General features: G+C 43.4%; 1 protein-coding gene and 1 long non-coding RNA gene across 3 annotated transcripts in view; both read right to left on the minus strand.

Annotated features, from left to right (window-relative positions):
* The window catches only part of LOC108544002 (uncharacterized), a 57,857-nt gene extending 55,619 nt beyond the window's left edge, over positions 1-2,238 (minus strand). The window contains exon 1 of the long non-coding RNA XR_001889720.1: positions 1,916-2,238. This is a non-coding gene — a long non-coding RNA (uncharacterized LOC108544002). The remainder of the gene's footprint in view (positions 1-1,915) is intronic.
* The window catches only part of NHS (NHS actin remodeling regulator), a 361,317-nt gene that overhangs the window by 202,559 nt on the left and 151,050 nt on the right, over positions 1-7,708 (minus strand). The window lies entirely within an intron of this gene.

Consider the following 7,708-nt stretch of genomic DNA (forward strand, 5'->3'; position numbering starts at 1 on the left):
CCCTGGACCAGTGCTTCTGAAACGTTAATGTGCGTCTGAATCACCTGTGGATCATGTTAAACAGCAAATTCAGATTCAGTCAGTCAGTAGTGGAGCCCTGATTCTGCATCTCTAACCAGCTCCCAGGGGAGACGATACTGCTAGTCCAAGGACCACACTTTGAGTAGCAAAGGCCCAAATCATCCCTTCACCCCATTCTGAGAGGTTAAGGGACTATCCATCTGCTTGCTGGTGACAAATGGGGTCGGTAGCACTCAACATAAGCCAAAATATCCATCTCTCCAGAAACCTGAGAAATGTCATGCTCCTTAACTGAATTTCCTCCACTTTAAAGCCCAGCACTGGCGTCTCTCTCAGCAGGGCTGAAAAACCTAGCGAGCAGATCGAAATAAGCCTTCCCTATCCAGTGACGTGGCTGGAGAGGGAGAGGAGGGGAGGGGATTTAAATCCAGAGATTGCTGGACATGTTCACTGAAAGTCACTTTCAAGTTCTTCTCAGGCTGTTTTTAAATGATTAACCCCTTTCAGAGGGGAGTTTGATTAGCTTCAACTTGGAGTCAGTGCAGGGAAAGCATCTTTGTTCTTTCCTATCTGTGGCCCAGAAGTAGAGGGAAGAAAAAAGGAAACCCCCTTGGCTGCCACAGAAGAGCCTAAAGGACATGAAGCAGCCTGCACATCCAGAGAGTCTCCAAGCAAAGTGAAAGGCACATGTCCACAGGGAACACCAAAGGGAAAACAAACTCAAAAGACAGGATGCAGTTGGTTTTACCTGACATCCCTTCCTATGAACTCCACACCATCATACCCTAAACACAAAATCTCCTCCTAAGAATGAAACTTAAAATCTGACTCTTGGAATGAATTTAATCCTGAGTGCCCCTCCATGCTTTTTAAGAGCTACTATGAACTGATTTTTTAAAATTTTCTTTAAGGGAAAATGTACAAAGTGGCAAGAATTGAATACATAATTCGAAGACTTTGAGTTGGAGTCTGTGTGGACTCTGGGCAGTTGGGTCTCATTTCTGTTTTCTGCTGTTGTCTGCACTGGGAATGTGGAAGGAGAGCATTTTTTTCCCCTAGAAAAACAACGTGTCAGCTCTGTCTGTCAGCTTCAGTGACACTAAAGGCATTGCAGTGTTAGCCAAACTGGAGCCAACTGAAGCTTACACACTCCTGAGCAGGAACCAAATCATTGACTGGATCTGACACCTTTAATTTTCCAACCCCTTCGCATTTCTCTTTTGATTGCTCTTCATATATGTACCTGCGCTGTTCTGTATTTCATATACATATACACACTAACATCTTACTAGCAATTGTTATCTCCTTGACACATAATAAAGGCATCCATTCTCAGTGAAATCAGGCCTTCTGTTCAAAGTGTTTTCCCTAGAAAATATGGCAGCTTCTAATTAAATAACTCAATGAGCAGCAGGAAGGGATAATGTGAAATTTAGAGCAGCATTTCAGCTTATATAGCACCCTTCTTGACAAGCAGCACACAGTAGTTGATGGACTTCAGAAAATCAAGCTGTGCTACATTCTCACTGATGTGCTTGGAAAGAAAGGAGGGGAAGAAGGGAAGGAGGGAGAAAGAAAAAAGAAAGTAAAAAAGGAAGGGAAGGAGGAAGGAAGGAAGGAAGAAAGGGAGGGAGGGAGGGAGGGAAAACAAAGAAAAGGAAGGAAGGGAGGGACATCTGATACATCCTAGATATACACAGGGCAACACATCACCATTCCCTTGGCATCACCCAGCTGTCAATCTGGTATTTGTGAAAGTGTCCTGTGCTTTTGAAAAAGGATGGTGTCCCAGGGCTGTCTAACCTTCCCAAATGACAGACCTAGAACATTCCAAGAGACCATATATTTATAAATATTTGAGAAATGGGGCATTCCCAGTATAATATATACTCACAGGGGTTGTCTTGAAGTGTGGGTGTCTTAATTTATTTTTCCTTCTTTTTTAAAGCCAGCAGCCATATCCTGAAGCCACACAGCATGTTTGAAGAAGGGGTGAGTCAGTCAGCACTCCGAGAGAGATCTGGGTCCTCAGAAAAGAGTCAAAGATGAGCAGCCATGAAGTTCCTCCATGGGTAAACCCAGCACAGCTGCCACCCAGAGCAACCCAGAATCAGTAGTTCTGTGATTATTTCTTAATGCCGACATGCACGACCCAGTTATTCACATGTAACTCAAGGATTCCAGAGTCAGTAGCATCCTTAAGGAAACATTTTCTCCTTCTGTGAGTTTAGTTATTTAAGGGCAGGGGTGATGTAACCAATACTAGACACAAGAACAGTCCTCTTGAGGAAGAAGAGAGAGGAGGAGGAGCCATATCAGAGGCAGGAGCACCCCACCAGAAAGCAACCTGCTAGATCAGGGGCTCCTTGTGGTGGTACTGGTGACGGTTGAGGCTGGATCATTCTCTGCTGTGGGAGATGCACTGTGCATTGTAGGAGGTTTAGCAGCATCCATTGCTTCTCCTCACTGGATGCCCCTTTTCCCCAGTTGTGGCAACCCAAAATGTCTCCAGACATTGCCACCTGTCCCCTGGGGTGAGGGAAGAATCACCATCCCCACTGCCCTAGACAAAAGCCACAGAAAACAAGAGGAAGCAGTAGAACAAGTCACCAGACACCAATTAATTTGGGGGTGGGGTTGGGAGCAGAAAGGGAAGAAAAGAATGTGGAAACATAAGAGTAGAGGCTCAGAGAGAAGGAACATCTCACAGGTTTCAGCCAGGAAGATCAAACTCAACTTGCAGATAAGACCAATGGGTATAGTCGTGCAACCCACAGACTCAGCATGATTATGGATCCCTTTGAAGGGAGCAGCGCTTTTATAGGCAGGCCAAGGGGACAGTGAAGCCTATTTAAAAAGGGAGCATCTTGTGGTTTACCAGATATCTTAACAAACTTAAAGAATTCAACGCAGGAAAAAAAAATGCAACCCCCGCATACTCCTTTCCTTAAACTTGGATACTAACAAAACTTTCTGTCAACACGTAGGAGCCTGAAGTGATTAAAGCAAAAGGGAGCACTCCCTCTATTGTGTCTGCTTTTAATCCTCAGAGAATTTTTCTTTTAGACACACATACAAACAACTTGGGATTTGTTGATGCTAACTGCAGAGGGGTTTATGCAAGGAGGGGCGGGGGCCACTCAGACCACAAAATGAAAGGGGAAATAGAAGCCAAGAGAGAGAGGGCCTGAGAAAGTTTCCTTCCCCAGCTTCCAGTCAAGAGGGCTGGCACAGTGCTCAAGGGCATTTGGCGTCAGTCACTGGACTGCTCCCCGAAATGCCCTGAAGGGGCAGAGCCAGGAAAGCAGGCAGAGCCCTCTCTGCCTTTGTCACTTGGAGCCCAAGTCAGCCAAAGAAAAGCTACATGCCACGTTTATCATGCAACAAAAGCCACTGCAGAGCCCTCCAAGGCTCCAATACACTTAATAAAGGCTAACTGAATAAACAAAGAACAAGTCCTGAGAACATAAAACTCTTCACACCTGGGTACCCTCTTTATTACAGACTCCAGTTTAGCAAGAACCCAGCAAGCTCTGACCTTACCTCGGAAACAAGCCCAACAGGGTGAACTGGTCAGAGAAGGCAAAACTGGACACATCTTCCCATCTTCAACCCCTAGAGGAAAATGTCTGGTCTGTGCTCCAGACTGTTTTTGCTGGGGGTATCTTATTTAAATTCCTTCACTTGATTATATGTTTTGCACAAGTATCTGAAGTTTTGTTCATTTTGTTCTCAAATGAATCTTCCTGCTTCACTTCTAAGTGAGGTTGAGGACCTCAAGTGACATATGCATTCATGATAATAATAAGAGCAACATTTATAGAGCTCTTACTACAGGCGAGTTCAAAGCACTTGAAATACATTAGCTCATTAAATCCCAACTGAAGTCTTATTTTTACTTTCTGCAATTATAAATGATCTGTATCTCTTTTCCTCCTCCCCTACAAATCCTCCCAAACCCAGAAATGCGCATAGAAATAATAGCCAGTCACGTATTAGTTGATCTCTGTGCTAGATTGTCAAAATGGCCGCAATCATTCCCCTTTCGGTATCTCCCCATCCATTTGCAATGAGACCTTGCAAGCCCTCCCATCGAGAGGTGGAGTCTATTTTTCAAAACCTTGAATCTGGGTTGGTTCTGTGACTTGCTCTGGCCAATGCAATGCAGAAGTGGCACTGTCTGAGTTCCAAGCCTGGATCTTGAAAGGCCTTGCACACTTCTGCTTACATGCTTAGAATTCTGTGATCACCGTATGAACAAGCCCAGGCTGGCCTGCTAGACGATAAGAGGACACTGCCGGGGGAACATCCCAGATGAGGCCAATCTAAATCAGCTAGGCCTCAGCTGACCTATCAGTGATTGTGGACACATGCGCTAGCCCAGCCACAACCACCTGGCCTGGGCCTAGCCCAGACTGGAACAACCACTGAGCTCAACCACAGACTACATATATGTTTGTTGTTCAACGCCACTAAATTTTGGGATAGTTTGTTTTCAAGCAAAGGTATAACATTCAAAACATCAACTATACTCTTTTAACCTTGTGATTTTCCAATATGGGGTTACAATATGCAATGTTTTTGAAACTTATTTGACCATAAACTTACTCTCCACTTTCTCTCTTCTGTGTGTATACGCACATGCACATTCCAAGGAACACACACACTAGGGAAAGGCTGCTCTAGATCACTCATCACAGGAGTAACTAGCATTGGTTCATCTGTAGGTTTTATGAAAAACAGCTGCTTTTCCTTCATGTCCACTTACAGCTTTTGCTGCTGTTCTGAAAACATTAACCTTAATGGCAACTGTAACAACCAGTGTTATAACAACATATAAGAGCTGAGAAACCTCCCAAACATTCCCCATCAGTCCTTTGTTCTTACTATGGGCTATAAAGAACTATTTAAAAAGACAAAAATCTTAATCTTAATAGAACTTAATATTCTAGGCCTACTAAAACAATAATCAAAGGTTTCTCCCATAAAAACCCCTTCCACTGTAAAAAAAAAAAAAAAAAAAAAAAAGAACACAAAAACAGAACAGTACGTTGCTGCGAAAAATAGACAAAAATGAACTGGCTAGAAACTGATTCAAGATTCCTTTTGAACCAAAATCAATAAAGAAAAAAACAAAATTCCAAGCAATGCCATTCACTGCTTTAACATTCCAAAGAGAACTCCCACACAAGTATTTTGAAACATTCCTGGAAATTCATGTTTTACTTAATTCATCTGCTTCCACTAGCTGATTTTCCTTTTTAGTCCAACCATCCTTCTCAGAATTCAAACAATCTCTCTAATTTCATCCCTTTCTCTGGAGCAGGGTTCAGATGGTGAGAAGATATAATTATTGCTATCATCACGATCAGGTTTCTGTTGATCAAAACTGTGTAAAAGAACCAGGTGCAATTTTCCAGCAGACGCCACAAAAATGATAGCATATGCAACTAACATTCTACCATTTTTTTGTAATGTATTTAAAAACTTATTTGAAAGTTATCTAGTAAACAAGTATTTCCAAAAGAGTTACTACATGTGTCAAAACATACACCCAACAGAACAGGACTGCTTCAAAGGAGCTGTCAGTCAGGGTCCGAGGAGGAAATCAAGGTCCTTCCCCACTTTGAGCTCAGCTACTAAGATGGGCAGGCTTGGTATGCCTTCCCCCCAATCAAATACTATTGTGGACTAACAAATATAGAGGGGATGATGGATGAAACCATTAAAGTAAATCATTATTCAGGCAAGAATCCTCTCCACCTAAAGCTAGGTGGAAAGAGTTTGATGAGGAACGGGATATTTACATAATGTCAAAATATCTTCCAACAAATTATATTTGTTCATTACAAAAGGAAAAAGAACAACTACACAGATACCAGCTTAACTAATCAAATATGACCTCACCAATAAGGACCAAATGTACATCTGTGCCTCCTGATATGGTCCCCAGAGAACAAATCACTTACATCACCTATTCCAACTGAAAAATGCCTAAATCCAAATGTAAATGTGAAGAAACATCAGAGAAACCAAAATTAAGGAACATTCTATAAAATAACTGGCTGGTATTCTTCAAAAATGTCAAGGCCACAAAAGACAGAGGAAGATTTATGAACTGTTCTTGATTAAAGGAGACAGGACAACTAAATGCAATGTGGGATCCAGGACTAGATTATGAACCTTAAGAAAATTGTGATAAAGGGCATTATTGGGACACAGAAAGGGCATTATTGGGACACAGATTACATAAAAGTATGAAATAAATACTATATTTTCTAAAGTTGATAGCTGTACATATATAAGAGAATATTCTCATTCTTGGGAAATGCAAGGGGTAAAGGGAATTTGATGATAGCTACCTATTCCTAAATGGTTCAGCAAAAAAATTCACATATATATATACATGAATTAATGTGGGGGAGAGAAGAGATAAATGCGACAAAATATGAACAATTAGTGAATCTAGATAAAGGTGTACAGGAGTTCTTTACACTATTCTTGCACCTGTCCTGTAAGTTTTAATTATTTCAAAATAAAAAGTAAGACAAACAAGCAAACATCACCAAATGTGGAGCTTGCTATCAGTGGTTAAGGGCAAGGGCAAGACAAAATTGGGCCCCAGAGTAGTCAATACGCAGCAGAGAGCCAGCCCTCTTCCCAGCTACCCTTTACAGCACTGTCCAGAGTAATCCCCAGAATGGACCCCCTCTTAGTTTCTTTTGAGATGACGCTTTTGTGACCACAGGCCCCTGGCACTCCAGGATGCTGCAGGCCTTGAAAGAAAACCAAAACCACTTCGGGCCATGGTTCAATTCTTTGTGAACATTTTCTTCCTGCAGGTTTTTCACTGTGGTGGTTGGAGGTCTTATTTCTTTTGCCGGCACTGTTGGGAGAGAAAGACAAGACTGGGCTTTTATTGAGGTGTGAGGGGACCTGGGAAGCCAAGAAACACAAGTAGGGACTCACAGGTTCCAAGATGAGCTGTTGGGGTATTTACTGGATGCCACTGTATCTGTTATCCCTCTTCTGTGTAAAGATTCATTGAGGTCCGCTCATCTGGGGAGACTGCCCTTACTACTGGCTCTGCCTCTGGACTGTCAGGAGCCTTGGGATGAGTCTCATGGCTGCTGTATGCCTCAGTTTCCTCATCTGCTCAGTAGAGATAAGCAATCCTGCTGTGTCATCCCTGCCGTTTTTGGCAGCAGCAGAGATCAAGACCTGGGGGTGGGCCCTGGAGAGACATCCCTGGCAGGAAGACTGGGTCTCTGCCTCTCAAGTGGCACCTGCTGCTGCGTTTCCTAATTCCTGCTGTGTCCACTCAATCATGTGACTGGGTTGCTACCTCAGTTTCCATTCCAGCACTCCTGCGTTCTGTCAGGCCTGAGTCCTGCCAGGCTCTAAGACTCAGCCTGCTGGTGCCCTAGTTCTCTCCCTGCCAAGCCATCAGGCACTCTGTACTTCCCCACTACCACCCCTACTCACCATATTCCACCTCCATGAGCACACATGCTAGACTCATGATACTTAGCGACAGAACTGCCTTGCTGACCATGGACAACTCCTCAAAAGACAGTCACCAATGCGAGAAGTTTTTTCTTCAAGAGTCTTCCCTGGCCGGGCGCGGTGGCTCAAGCCTGTAATCCCAGCACTTTGGGAGGCCGAGACGGGCGGATCACGAGGNNAG

The sequence above is a fragment of the Rhinopithecus bieti genome, unplaced genomic scaffold, assembly GCF_001698545.2.
Source record: "Rhinopithecus bieti isolate Rb0 unplaced genomic scaffold, ASM169854v2 scaffold_25806, whole genome shotgun sequence".
In the NCBI taxonomy this organism is placed as follows: domain Eukaryota; kingdom Metazoa; phylum Chordata; class Mammalia; order Primates; family Cercopithecidae; genus Rhinopithecus; species Rhinopithecus bieti.